The 15789-nt window shown below is 32.4% G+C and overlaps 1 long non-coding RNA gene across 5 annotated transcripts; it reads right to left on the bottom strand.

Moving 5' to 3' along the window:
- Positions 1 to 2489: 2489 nt before the first annotated feature.
- LOC134271668 (uncharacterized) lies at positions 2490 to 15482 on the bottom strand. Of its 5 annotated transcripts, XR_009993069.1 has the most exons (5): positions 15145 to 15482; positions 14885 to 14948; positions 12558 to 12742; positions 6913 to 7001; positions 2490 to 3648 (listed from the first exon to the last, which is right to left on the bottom strand). It is a non-coding gene; the product is annotated as an uncharacterized LOC134271668 (long non-coding RNA). The 5 variants fall into 5 exon arrangements; XR_009993071.1 differs by lacking the exon at positions 14885 to 14948 and having other exon boundaries at positions 15141 to 15481; XR_009993068.1 differs by lacking the exon at positions 14885 to 14948 and having other exon boundaries at positions 15145 to 15481.
- Positions 15483 to 15789: the final 307 nt, after the last annotated feature.

Below are 15789 nucleotides of genomic sequence, written 5' to 3'. Positions count from 1 at the left end.
ATGGAATGCAACCCCCATTCGAATTAAATTCATGTCTATTAAGGACATACACAACGTACCTTACCTACTGATAATTTTCCAAGATATTCTAAATTTAAACTTATAATATCATTAAATGTTCTTGGACAAAAAATCAGCATGCGTTTCCAGGGGTTTTGAAAAGATATCGAATTTTGAAAATTTTTGCATTATTTAAATAAAAATGTACAAAAATTATAAAACATGAATTTCAGATTTTTTTCCATCAAAAATTGTTTAAGAAGAGGTGTACAAATCCATATATAGACATTAAAAATATTGCACACAGGCCCTTCATTTAGTGGAACTCTTCAACTCCAAGGCAGAATCAAAACAAGAGGCCCACGGGCCTTATAGGTCACCTGAGTATCATGTAACAACTTTCCAGCGATTGTATTTGACTCGTTTTTAATCCAAAAGCCATGAAATTCACAAATTTTGAAGGAGGCACCATTGAATCAAAGGGCACATTTCAAAATTAATTCATTTTTAGTCAAAGTACCTCAACTGGTACCCCTGACCCAGCAGCCCTGAAATTATCTATTTTGAAAGAGGCCCCTTTCTTCATTATAAGGCCAGCATTTTTTTTTAGGTTTAGTTATGAACATTTCAATAAAAAAGTCCCGAAGGAGAAGGAAATAAAAATTTTTTTTTTGATAAATCAATTATTAACAATTGTTCAATCTTTTTTTATGTATTCTAAATAGGCCCCTTACCACTGGACACATAATGCTTACAATAGGAAAGTAGAACATTTAATTGCTTATTTCATCATCTGCCAGTCTGGGCCAGTTATATAAATTTTGTGATGTTTGTCAAAATATATTTCTAAAAATCAATTCTTTAAAAGTCTTTCAATATATCTTCATTTTTTGAATATGTGTTAAATTGTAGACATTGTTCTAAAATTTACTTGAAGCCTAAAATTATAATTCCTATCATGAAACAGACAGGGAGTATTGAGGAGAAGGGTGAACTTTTTTTTCAATTAAGTGTAAAATAATTTTTCTGGCTGATGCAGATGATACTACACGCCTGTATATATTTGTATATTCTTGCCTTTTAATAGTTTTTTTTTTTTTTAATTTCTTATTGTTTATTTCTTCCTCAAATGGACTTAACTTCTCCTAGTTTTATTCATTACATCTGATGCATAAGCAACATTTTCTATTGAATTTTTTGACTTAAGCTATAACAGAGACCTAAACAATGTCGCTGGCAATATGCAATAGCTACCATGGGCAGTTAAGTTTAAAACCTGGGGGAGGAAAATAATTTACAGACAGATACTTTTGAAACTATACTCACCAGCATGTCATTGTTAAGTCGTCAGCATTTTATTTGTCCTTTGAACGGGTGAAACGTTTTGAATGGCACTCGTATCGATGAATTTTACACTAAACCAAGGTGTCTTCTCAGTTCTAGCTTTCTCAAACCGGAAGTGCGAGTTCGTTAATTTGAAATGTCGATCCCGACTCAAATTTGACATCGGAAAGAAATTTTTTTTATTTTTTTCTGAAAATTCAAAACCTTTACAAAACTTAAAATAAAATAAATCCTGGCCTTAAATAGTTTAATTAGATCATTAGTATATTAACCAGGAGCAAAGAAGAAGATGTTCAAAGAATTCAAACTATATATAATCATTAGAGCCCCACCCTAAAACAAGAACCCCTGACCCTATAAAATTCACAATTTTGGTAGAGGCACTTTTGCTCAAATAAAAGTTATTTATTCAATACCCAGGAGCAGAGAAAAGATTTTCAAAGAATTATTATTTTCACTATGTAATCAATAGATTTTTTTAACACCAGAACCCCTGACCCCGGGGCCATAAAATTCACAATTTTGGTAAAGGCAATTAACTTGTACTTAATTTAATACCCAGGAGCAGAGAAGAAGACTTTCAAAGAAATAATGTATTTTCACTACCTACATATTTAGCCCCGCCCTAGAACTAGAACCCCTGACCCCAGGGCCATGAATTTCACAATTTTGGTAGAGGACTCATTGCTGATCACAATCATGCAAACAATTTGACTGCTTGATGTCCAGGAGTAAAGAAGAAGATTTTTAAAGATTGCATTAATTTTAGTGGTTTTGGCACCCCTCAGGCCCCAGGGGGGCAGGGATCATGAAATTCACAATTTTTGTTCCCCTTCACTTATAGATGCTTTGTGCCAAATTTGGTTGAAATTGGTTCAGTGGTTGCAGAGAAGAAGCTGAAAATGTACAAATGTTAACACACGACGCACGACGGACGACGACGGATGAAAACAGATAGCAATAGGTCACCTGAGTTTACTCAGGTGACCTAAAAAGTTAAAACTACGTTGCGTATGACCTTAACATGAAAGTCAAGAAATTTTACTGAAATTCTAAAGGACATTATGTACTCCTTTAATTAATATACTATTATATGAACCTTTCTCCTTCCACAGAAGCCAATTTGGATATAAAAGCATAAAGTGTACACTTAAACTTGTTTTATTTTCTTCCTTGCATGGTCATTTCAACATAAAAGTATTTGTACATACATTTTAAAAATTTGTATTATGACAAGGGATAATTTTCACTGAGTGATTAACAAATTCTTCAAAATTCTAAACAAAATATGATAAATCTTCTACAATTGTTTCTATTAAAGAGCTTAACATTAATGGACTGAAGAAAATAATGCATTCCTTTTGAAAATAAAATAACCTAACAAAACCTGCTTCAGCTGTGTATTGTATATGAATATCCATCCACTGATCTCCAAGTAGACATGATTGAAGAATTGTGGTTCTATGAACTATCATTTGGCAAAGAAAAATTCTGTACATTTTAGTTTTAAAATTTGGTCATTTTTTGTATAATTTTATAAGGAGCTCTCCTTCTAAAGGAGATCAATATAGTCTAAAAATGGCCACAACCACCAGCCATATATAAATTTCCTTCTTATGAATTCTGGCATGTGGTAATTTGAAGAAAAAAATGAATTGAATCTAAATGATCTAGGCCACACTAATGAAAATTTTTGTTCGTCGGACCCACGCGCTTATTTAAACAAAACCATACAAATAATATTAATTTCAATTTCTCGCACCATAGGAATTCTGTGCTATTTTCTGTTCCATTTCCGCTCTATTTATTGTATTTTATATCTGCTTACTCTGTAAATCAGAAAAAATATAATTGTCCGCTCAAATTTTCACGCTCCGCCTAAAAAATTGCCCAGCAAAGAGTAATAATATTATCATTTAACTGCTTGTACTTTTTTTAAATCAAATGTCCGACGAACAAGAAATTAAATTGGTGTGGCCCTACATAACTTTTTAAGCTTTGTGAAAAATGGTAACACTACATGATTGTATATATAAAAAGAATAAAATTACATGTACATGCATTAATATAAATTATAAGGCAAAATAATCCATCTTTAGATCTATGGTATTGTTGATATAATATTCAGACATAAAGTTCTTTAATTTTCTTTATGACTAATGCCTTCATTTTTTTACTTCCTTAATGTCAAATCAAATCCTTTAATGGTAGTGCTTTGGGTCATGTTGCTGTGAAGATACATCGGAAATATGCAGTTTTCTTCTTCTCCCTGTCGTTTGGAGTTTTAAGGTACCGAGATAATACCTGAAATTAGAAAACATCATTTCTGAGCATTTAAAGCAATGTAATCAAGCAAATTCAAATAATTGTGGTCCCTCGCTTTCGGTGTCTTAGTTTGTAAGGTGCTATTATATATAGCATATTGTGTTAAATATTAATTCCCTATCATATATTGTCAATTCCAAAGCAATATTTTGAATTAAGGTCAAATAAAAAGGTCAAGGATTATAATCATTCCAAGGTCCGAAACATCTCGATCTTGTCTCACAAAAGGGACATCAAAAATGAAAACCAAAATCAAAAGTTACAATGAAAACAAGAGGCCCATGGGCCCACATCGCTCACCTGAGCACATGGGCTAGTTAAAAAAACACAAGTCAGCTCAGTATTGAAGTTTACTTGTTGGGGGGGGGGATGAAATTTATTGAAGTTTACTTGTTGGGGGGGGGGATGAAATTTTTTAATACTTGAGAACTCGCTTGATTAAAATTATATGTTATACATGTACTGCTGAAAATTCACTTCAAGTGAGTTTTTTAACTGTAGATATAACTAAAAATGGTTGGGAGGTGGATAAAATATACACTATTTTATACAGAATAAGTCCAGAATTAGGAATGGAAAGGTAGTTGATTGACCAATGCTAGAAAATGGAAAAATTTTCCCCAAAAGTGCGCAAACAATGCCCCGTAAATTCCACCTTTTTTGCATTACGGGACCTGTAGCGTTAGAGTCAGACAAATTATAAAACCATAGTGCTACAGATCTGCAGCTAAATTTTGCCATACTTGAAAAGAAGATTTGTCCTACATATTACTTGATCTCCCATTGTGACCCCTCGTTAACCCTCCCTAAACCCAAGAGATCATGTTATGAACAAACTTGAATTAACTCTGAGGATATTTCCATATTAATATCACAATCATAGCTTTGCTGATCTTGAGCAAAGGATTTTAAAAAAAAATTCCTATATATTTCTATATAAAAATTTGATCAGCCAGTGTGGCCCTGCCCTACCCCCGGGTGTCATGATTTGTACAAACTTGAATCTACACCACCTAAGGATGCTTCGACAAGAGTTTTATCTTTCCTGGCCCAGTGGATTTTTTAAGATTTTTCCTATATACTGTAGAAGTGGAAAACATTACGGTGTTTTTAATTTCACTATGTTCACGATTTCTGAATTTTCCGCGAACTTTAAACCATCGTGATTATTATTTTACGTCATTTCTACCTAGAAACAGTCATAGTACCCGAGTTACAAACGATTTTGAAATTAAAACCACCGATTTTTCCAAACCGTATATATTCTATATTCTATGTAAACCTTTGATCAGCCATTGTGGCACCGCCCTACCCCGGTGAGTCTTGTTTTCATTGTAACATTTGATTTTGGTTTTAATTTTTGATGTCCCTTTTGTGAGACAAGATCGAGATGTTTCGGACCTTGGAATGATTTTAATCCTTGACCTTTTTATTTGACCGGGGCTCACCTGAGCACATTGTCTAGGAAAAAGCACAGATCAGGTCAAAACTGAAAAATTGAGAGGCGGGGGGGGGGGGGGGTCGCTTGGTTATGATTTGAACAAACTAAAATATACATTAAGGGGGTTGATTCCATATAAATATCACTAATCATGGCTTTGAAGTACTTGAGAAGAAGATTTAAAAAGATTTTCATATATATTCTTATGAAAGAGTTTCATCGGCCATTGTGGCCCCATCCTACCCCTGGGGGTCATGATTTGAACAAACTTGAATCTACACTACCTGAAGATGATTACACATGAGTTTCATCTTTCCTGGCCCTGTGTTTCTTGAGAAGAAGATTTTTAAAGATTTTTCCTATATACTCCAATGTAAAACTTTGATTGGCCATTGTGGCCCCACCCTACCCCTGGGGGTCATGATTTGAACAAATTTGAATCCACACTACCTGAATATGATTCCGGGTGAGTTTCATCTTTCTTGGCCCAGTGGTTCTTGAGAAAAAGATTTTTAAAGATTTTTCTTATATACTCCTAGGAAAACTTTGATCAGCTATTGTGGCCCCATCCTACCCCGGGGGTCATGATTTGAACAAACTTGAATCTACACTACCTGAAGATGATTACACATGAGTTTCATCTTTCCTGGCCCAGTAGTTCTTGAGAAGAAGATTTTTAAAGATTTTTCCTATATACTCCTATGTAAAACTTTGATCGGCCATTGTGGTCTCACCCTACCCCTGGGGGGTCATGATTTGAACAAGCTTGAATCTACACTACCAGGGTCTGACAAATCCCATTGCCCGACGCCCGGGGCTAGTGAATTTTTAAGGGGGGAGGCAAGTGAATTTTTTTAATAGGTACATGCCCGTGGGCAAGTGACTTTAAAAAAAATCAATAAATATTTTTAAAAATGTTATAGGACAGGAGTCTGAAGTTCTTATCGTCAAAAAAAAAAAAAAAAAAATCCGGAAAGAAATTTTCCTACCTTCAACTAAAATACACCATGATGGCAATATGTTTTGGGGGGACACACTTAAACTAATAGATCTGGGCTTGGCCTAAAAAATCTCGCAACAAATTCAGTATTCGGAGCGTTTTACTATTTATTCAAGTTAAGAAATCCAATCTGCTTGACGACTACAGGCCGTTTCTGGCCCTTTTTCCACTTTAACAGCTCATCCTGGACTCCATGCCACTAAACTGGAAGTAAATCTCGCAGTGTATATTTGACGTCTATGAACATGATCATGATGATGAAAGCTTGTTCAAATGAAATAAAATAAATAATTATTCAACATATTTTGATTCAGTTATTTTAAACATATTTAAGAAAACTTTAAAAGTTATCAATTCTTTTTCTTACTTGTAAGACGATATGTACCAGGGACAGATAATTCTATTTTTACACGGTGCCAAATTTAAATCATTGAAAAGCCAAGTCAACAAAGAGCCAAACAGCTTGTCTTACCGACCTGATGAGGCATTATTTTGTTTTAAAAATATATTTTTTTTTAATTGATCACATATGGAAACATAATATTGTACATGAAGATTTACATACAATTTTTTTCTTTTCTTCAATTACGTAAAATATTCACTGCGGTGTTCACTTCCAGTTTAGTGGCATGGAGTCCACTCCATACTCCACTAATCAACCTCTTTCAAATGACACCAAGGTCAATGACTTTGTGACCTTGACTGTGACCTTAATGCTAAAAATAGCTTTTTCCAAACTTTGTTGCCGCCGGGCGCATAGTGTTTCACAAACACATCTTGTTTTTTTTTATGGTCTACTTACCCTCTATACTAGTACTGTGTGTACATCTGTCCTCCACATTCAGCTTAAGTACAGGATCTTGGCTAGAAGTTGACAAAAATTCAGGATACCTGTAATTTAAAGAAATATCAGTAAGAATGTGCTGCAAATCACATATTCCATATAATATCAAATATGACACTATACCGGGGCAAAAAAAATATACATGACTGTACTCATGTTTCCTGTCACCTGACCTATCCTCCATTTTACTCTCCGAACCTCATAGTTTTTTTTTTCACGTTTTCATTTTTTTTGCTATTTTCCCGAAATGTTTAAATCGGCCAACAATATTAAATGTTTTTTACAGATGAGTTTCAGAAGCGTTTTAATACAAAACTTGGGCAGACCTGTCAAAAAAATTATTGAACATACCAATGAGAAGTATGAAAGCCCTAACACCAACTGTGCAAAAGTTATAAGTTATAACTAAGGTTGAAGAGTGATATATTTTTGTAAAAGTGGTCAAACTTCAAGGTCAAGAGGTCAAATTTGGTGGTGGTGGTACCCAAAGAAAGGTCTTGTCACAAGAAATACAAGTGTACAGCAGTGAAATATGAAAGCCATAGCCCCACTCACTCCAAAGTTATGAGCAAGGTTAAAGTTTTTGAGGACAAACAGCCAGATGGACTACAGGGCAAAATCTATTTACCAATACGTCTTATTTCAACTATGGAAGAGTTTAAGATTTTAGTGCGCTCCTCTGTAAAAAAGTTGCAGAGTGTACAAATCTTTCAGGATTTCTGGGACAAACGTAACATAAACATGTAAACAATATGTTGGATGTCGATGAACAAATCCTAACAAAAATCAAATGAATCATTTTATTGTTGTGGACTTTATACATGTTATATGCATGAAGAGTAGAAAGGACAAAAATATCAATTTTTATCTATTGTTTATCATATGTATTTAATTATCATCTAAATATAATTCACATGCTTTGGAAATGTATTTTATTATTGGATGATAAATGAGATGGGAGTCCGAGAACATAACAAGGGATAAGCCTATAGCGCAACAAACATGAAGGTGAAAAAATTAAATCTCAATATGTTATGTCGCGACTACCAATGAGTACCTCGCAGTTATCTAACTTACCTCCGCTCTTTTGCGAGGGAGTCAAGAAAAGTCTAAATTTCTGGGGGCAAATGACATTGTTTACATTAGTGACAATCGAATGATTCGAACAATTTAATGCCAAAATCACGATGTTTTGCCAGATATTGAATTCCAAATAGTAGATTGTCAAATAAGGAAAGTTAAGAATATTTTATATACTGAAAAATGTGACGATTTTCAATGAAAATTTAACTATAAGAGTCCGCTTAATTAAACATATCTTTAAAAATGTGACAATTTAGGATTGGCTCCTCTCAAAAATGTATAAGGCTGGTTCAGCGATTGTAAGCGAGGTATTCCACCAGGATTTTTTACTTATCTGTCCTTATAAATGCTACAATTTCCTTTTCAAATGATCTTGCATTAATTGTATTGAATAGCACATTGCTCCCACCCAACAGATGATTCCTACCTCCTTCATGAAAGAGTTCAGCTAAGTTAAGTAATCGCGATATCAAGTATTGTATCAAAATTTTCCGTAATATTTCATCTAAAATTTAAGTATACTTTATGTAAATCTGTCAAATCTCTACAACTTATACATATCTCATGAAGATTGAAGTTTTTGGCCTGTAAAATATAATACACACGCGAAAAAGGGCATATTGAGTCATTTTTTCACACTTTTAGTGTTGTAAAATTGGACAAATTTACTATTATCAAATTGAATGAATATTTTTTATATAATCAAACTTATATAATTATATAATTGATAATTTTAAATGTTATAAAAGGTTAGATTTGTTCATCCTTAGAAATTTTAAAAAGACAATGCACACAGGAATTATACTTTTAATAAATTTTGTTTACTGCTGATTAAGTGATTGTGTGGTGAATAAAACCTATTGATGAAATACGGGTGCTAAATCTAGTTTTGATAATATTTTTTGTTTCCAGTATATTTCTATGATTTTGGCCATATTGCGCAAAAAAGTATGTAAATTTCAAAGTTTTTGACCAATTTTTAAACATTATAATGTAAAAAGGCCCAGAACTTTTGAAAAAAATGTTTTTTTATTGATATACTGTTTATATTCATGTTATATGCATGAAAAAGACAGTAGCACCAGTCAATGGTTATCAAAAATTTTAATTTTTGCCAATCTTATTGGACTTTTCAGCTGAATTCAATTTTTCATATAAAATTTAATAATTTTTAATTGTTAGCTGCTTTATAGTCATATCTAACAACACTACACACTTTTTAAATTAATTTTATTATTGGATATACTATTTTGATTTCCAAAATTGCGATTTTTAAAAAATAATTTTATGATAAAATCTTTTCGAAAGTCCACTAGTTATGTCATACACAAACATGATATTAAATGCCAATTTCAAACTTGTGCTAGCATAGTTTAGCTGAAAAAAAAAGAATGCATGTTTTTATTGCTAGGGTTCAATCTATCAGATAAAAAAGTTAAATTTCTGGGGGCAAAAAATTGCGACATTATTCTACATTAGTGACAATCGAATGATTAAACATATTTTTGCCAAAATCAATGTTTTGCCAATTATTTGATTGAAATAAGGAAAGTTAAGAATAATTTTATATACTGAAAAATGTGACGATTTTCAATGAAAATTTAACTATAAGAGTCCACTTAATTAAACATATCTTTAAAAATGTGACAATCTAGGATTGGCTCAAAAATGTATAAGGCTGGTTCAGCGATTGTCTAGCGAGGTATTCCACCAGGATTTTTTTACTTATCTGTCCTTATAAATGCTACAATGATCGATCTTGCATTAATTGTATTGAATAGCACATTGCTCCCACCCAACAGATGATTCCTACCTCCTTCATGAAAGAGTTCAGCTAAGTTAAGTAATCGCGATATCAAGTATTGTATCAAAATTTTCCGAAATATTTCATCTAAAATTAAAGTATACTTTATGTAAATCTGTCAAATCTCTACAACTTATACATATCTCATGAAGATTGAAGTTTTTGGCCTGTAAAATATAATACACACGCGAAAAAGGGCAAATTGAGTCATTTTTTCACACTTTTAGTGTTGTAAAATTGGACAAATTTACTATTATCAAATTGAATCGGAAGAACACAATCACTTATATAATTATATAATTGATAATTTTAAATGTTATAAAAGGTTAGATTTATTCATCCTTAGAAGTATTTTAAAAAGACAATGCACCAGGATATGGATATAATAATTATAACCTCTTCACCATGCACGTTCTCATTTTGTTTACTGCTGATTAGAGTGATGTCCCTTTGGTGAATATAAAAGTTAAACCTGCTCGGCTTGAGAAATACGGCTTGAAAAATATAGTGATCTATCGATGATAATATTTACAATCGATTGTCGCCAATCTGGGCCTTTAAACGACGATTTTTCGATAGTCAGCGACTATCATAACAACACTACACACTTTTTAAAACAATGTTTTGAAATGTATGAGTGGGTCTTCACTCCACTTTTTTTTTCAAGTTTATCCTCAAAGTTTGCATACAAAATGAAATATACTATTTTGATTTCCAAAATTATGGAGTAAAAACCCAATAAACCTTTTAAAAAATTATAATTTTATGATATAACTTTTGTATCTTTTCGAGAAAAACTTGAAGTCCACTGAGTCAATGGTCATATCACAAACATGATTTAAATGCCAATCCTCATCAGGACTTGTGTAGCATAGTGGTTAGCTTGCTAGTCTCAGTAGAGAATGCTACTCAGGATTTTTATTGCTAGGGTTCAATCTAATGGATACATGTACCACATTTTTATATCTGTGATAGTCAGTTGGTGAAAAAACTGCAACAAAAATTGCGTACAGATCTCGAGACACGTGGATATATAGGAAGTTGACATCGAATTTGCATAAAAATGAATCTCACTACCAGTATATAATATGCCTCGACAAAGAGTGTTAAAAAATTTCAAACTTCTTGCTACCATAGTAGTTGCTGAAAAAAAAAAAGTATAAAAATTTACACGCACAGATAAACAGGAAGTTGATGTGAGATTTCCTAAAAAAATAATGCCACCATTATCCCTCAATATGTAATGCCTATAGAAAGATAGACAGACATGCTAATTCCAATTTACTCCCCAAATTTGATTGAGAATGGGTTAAAATAATTGTATGTTGTTATTGAATATTCCTCACAGTTGACTTGTAGGTAATACTTATCATTGCTGACTTGTGGGGAATATTTCTCACTGTTAACTTGTAATACTTTTCATTGCTGACTTGTGGGGAATATTTCTCACTGCTGACTTGTGGGGAATATTTATCACTGTTAACTTGTAATACTTTTCATTGGTGACTTGTGGGGAATATTTATCACTGCTGACTTGTGGGGAATATTTCTCACGTAGGTTATATTTATCATTGCTGACTTGTGGGGAATATTTCTCACAGTTAACAATTTTAGGTAATATTTATCACTGCTGACTTGTGGGGAATATTTCTCACTGTTCACTTGTGAGGAATACACATGTATTGACCATTGCTTTACCCTTAAAACTTTGTTTCCATATAAATGTTGCCTTTGAACCCAACCAATAAATGTACACTTCAGTGTATATTGCTGACTTGTGGGAAACATTTATCACTTATTGGGAAATGCATTATTTTATTATACATGAACATTACAGATAAAAATTATTTTTCAACAAATAAAATAACTATCAAATCTTAAAAAAAATCAATCATCAATATTAATAATTGTATTGAAACTACATGTATTACTAATCTAATGTTTACAAGTCTTTTAAATCAAAGCACATTAATTTTAAAAACATTTGTTTTCCTTCACTAGATTTAAAACAAATTGCAAATTTTAATTTTCTCAGGTAAAAAAAAATGTTTTCAATTCAAAAATAATAAGTATGTTGAAAAGGATAAAAAGTCATAAAATCAGGAGACAGTATATATAAGTACTAATTTAATCATTGATGGATTTAATTGGCCAATGACTAATTATTATTAACCAAATTTTGATTATATTTTGTAAAATTTTCTGATTATTGTTACACAGTTAGCATGGTTAGCACACATGTATATTTTCTGACAACTTCTCAGCATGTTCATGAGGCTTTTAACCTACTTTGAAATCATGAACAAGGACCAAATTTTTTTTTTATTTTAGATATACCGGTTTATATACTTCTATGTACATGTATTAGGCTTCATAACATACATGATATCAGCATGCTTTTTTTTTTATTATTTCTGTTTTTAGAGCAACGGAAGTACTGTAAACCAACTTTTATTTGAGTGCAAGAAATATTTGCCAGTTTCATGACCTACATTTACTAGTGAATAGTAAATTATTAATTGCCCTGAACTATTAATTTTGCTTTATATTTGTAGAGAATGTTTCCTTTCATTAGTCACGGAAATTAATCAACACAGATTAGATATGCAAATAAAAGATGACACAAATAGGGTACATGTGTACTACCTGGTAGTTGGTTTACAGTACTGCTCACATATAGAGTTCAAAATGAGATTTTACAGCTATCTTGACTTACCAATACTAAATCCTTCTGTTTCCATACACAAATCCAGACAAAATGCTTTCAGTTATAATACTCTAGTTCTTTACATCCTTCATGTCCATGCAAGCGTGTCTGTTGACTTTGACTCCAAGTCTCAGTCTCTAACATTTTCAAGAATAAAGTTGTATAATTTGCTCTTGTGGTGAAAACCCGAAAACCTGCAATGATAATTTTGCTTTCAGTTCAAAGATTTCATTGTATATTTTTTTTAAAGTGTTCATATCTTTACCTATAATTACAAGACAGGTATATCTCCACATCACTCAATAGTAATTTTTGACCCCATGCGGCATGCCAAAATTAAGACTTAATGTATGCCCTTTCCTGAACCATATTGTTAACAGTGGGTAGGTAGGTATGAAAAATATTTTACTTTTTTCCTTCTTGTGACATGGCCCAGAGAGCTTTCCCTTTTAAATCAACCGTACAATAACTGCGAAACAGAACACTTTCTCGTGGATGTTTGATGAGCAGAAACTGTTTTATATGCAAAAAATCAACGATACAGTACAACTTATTTTTAGGAATGACAGAAAACTGAATCAATACCTTAAATGATAGTCATTGAAATTGCATGATAGTGCTGTTAGTATTTATTTAAATTTAATTAAAATGAGAATAGAAATTTACAGCGTAAAGTTACCAGAGGCAGATTAAAAATTTTTAGAAAGGAGGAGTGGGTGCAGAAATCAAATGGTTTTCTTAAAAAAAAAAATAAAAGACCAAAATCAGGAAGCATTATCAGACCCAAAACTTTGAGCGCGATCGTTATATGTAAATAAATTTAAAAAGGTATAAATTCAGTTAAGCAAATATAAATAATTATGAATAATAGATATTGAATCTTAAAATCTCAACATTACCTTTCAATTTTATAACCAATTTTAAATTTTTAATATGCTCGCTATCATAAAAGCTGATCTAATTGTTATTACTATGTTTCTCCATTTCCTCCAATTCGCATTATTTTGTATACCACGCCCAATCATAATTCAATAGTAATTGAGGTTTTGAAAAGGATTTTTAGTTATTTTTTACATATGATTTTGTTTCTTATTTATTCCATCAGCATCTAAACCCCAAGGCCAAGGTTTGAATTGTAACAAATTTTAAAAATAAAAGGTGATCTTTAATTAACAATAAGTATTTAATTAAAATGAATTTATTAGACATTTTAATTGGGCCTAAATAAATAAGTAGTGTGTTTTCAGCATGTTTAGTTCCCCGCCTAACTCTAAGAAGTATAGGAGCCGACCCTCAATATTTTTTCTGCTAATATCTTTCCATGAGTAAACTACTGTATGTATACTTTAAAATGCAGGCTTCATATTTTAGCGGCTTTGGTGCAGACAACAATGCACTAATTCATGAATACTGCTAAGAAATCATTTACATATTGATATATACAATACACCGCACATACATGTGTAGCGCTAATTTATGATTATGCCAACCCAGTGATTATGCTAAATTTTGAAAGCACCAAATTATATACACATATTACAGTATTCGGAATTCCAGTTTACAATTAGAAATGAAATCCCAATCTTGATCACTTCCATGTTTGAGAAATGCATATCTTACACATATTAATCAGAAATATTTTGACAGTGAAATCCTGGGGGAAAGTGGCAGCGTGCCTGCCAAAGTGGCAGCGTGCCTGCCATAAAATGTTAAAATAAAATAAAAATGTTTTTCCTACCTACCTACCCTATCTTTTCTAAGGTTAAAATAGGAAACACTATCTATTTATCTTGGCCTTAGCAAAATAAAAAAAAAATACTTATGATACATCGATAATGATGGTCTAAAATCATGAAAATATTTTCAGTAGGGCAATCAGGATGAATGTAGAACAGGGTGCAGGTGAAAGATAATGAAGGCAAATGGACACTATGCAAACCAACGCATGCGAAGAAATATATACAAGTAGGAAGAATGACTTGATAAAAAAACGATAACTAAATCAAGCTTTTTTTGGAAGAATTAAACATGTTAAATAATCTAACCAAGCTAAGAAATTTTAGCTACGTAAATCTATAAATGTACTGATTTCAATGGACCTTTTGAAAAGGTGGAGTTCTCTGTGATACATTTCTGACACTGAGTCAGTGTGTGACTGACATCGTTTATAAATACACGTACAGTTTAAGTCAGATTAACTTTTACAATTAATTCGCCCACACAGGCCTCACTAAACAGCTAAAGACCAGACAGTCGCACCGTCTAGCATAATTTGTATGGGCATGAGGAGGATAGTCGCGTTTCACAAAAAATGGGGACAAGCCTTAAACGCTTACCATATCCCGGGGGTGCTGAATTCATATAAATCCGTAGTTTGTTCTTACAGGATAGCCATTAGGCCTATAAACATGATACAATTAAAAAAAAAAATAACCGAGGTCTAGGTCGGGTCAAACTTTCCCAAAGTTTTACGTGCATTCATTATTAAATGTTACTTTACGAACGTCTGTAAGAAATAACTGCATGCATGATTTACGTAGTTAAATTAAGTTTTCAGCCTATAATATCTTTAAAATATGATAAAAAATCTACTTACCACATATTCTCGGAGCAGCCATTGCCCGCAATAAATTGGTATCATATGGGGACCAGTTTAAATTCCGCTGCGTTCCGAATGAACATTTCCCAGCATCCTCAAACATTCGTTTTACGGTGCAGTGAGAAAATTACTGCGAGTCAATTTTACGGACTTATGGGGATTTTTTCAAAAATGACCACAAATCGAATAAATATTATCAGTAGAACACGTAGAATTCAAAAAACCCCATGACCATATTTGTGGGGAACGAGAGAGTTCCCCACAATTCTGAACTTTCCCCATAAGAAAGGTCCTTTGTCAGGTGTGAGTTCCCCACAAGTCGGTGAGCGCGAGTGCTCTCTCTCTCTCTCTCGCTCCTCCCCCTCTCTCTCTCTTTCTGAAAAAAACAATCTGTAATATAATAAATTGTGTATTATTTTGATTTATGAACAGATTGTGTAAAATAAATAAAGAATTAAAAAAAAAAGAATATCAACAGTATCGTTTTAAGTCATCATTTTGTAAATGCTATGGTTGATACAATGATATTGTCAGCAAAAAGAGACAAATGTTGACTGACGTTTTTCAATTAAATTGTTATTCCGTTATTTATACACTGAATTGACGACGGATTTTCCGGTATTTCCCGACAAGGATCACACG

This window comes from Saccostrea cucullata, unplaced genomic scaffold, assembly GCF_032062105.1.
Source record: "Saccostrea cucullata isolate Sc308-1 unplaced genomic scaffold, CSIRO_AGI_Scuc_v1 ctg1607, whole genome shotgun sequence".
Taxonomy (NCBI): Eukaryota; Metazoa; Mollusca; class Bivalvia; order Ostreida; family Ostreidae; genus Saccostrea; species Saccostrea cuccullata.
This window is presented reverse-complemented; position numbering and strand designations above follow the sequence as displayed.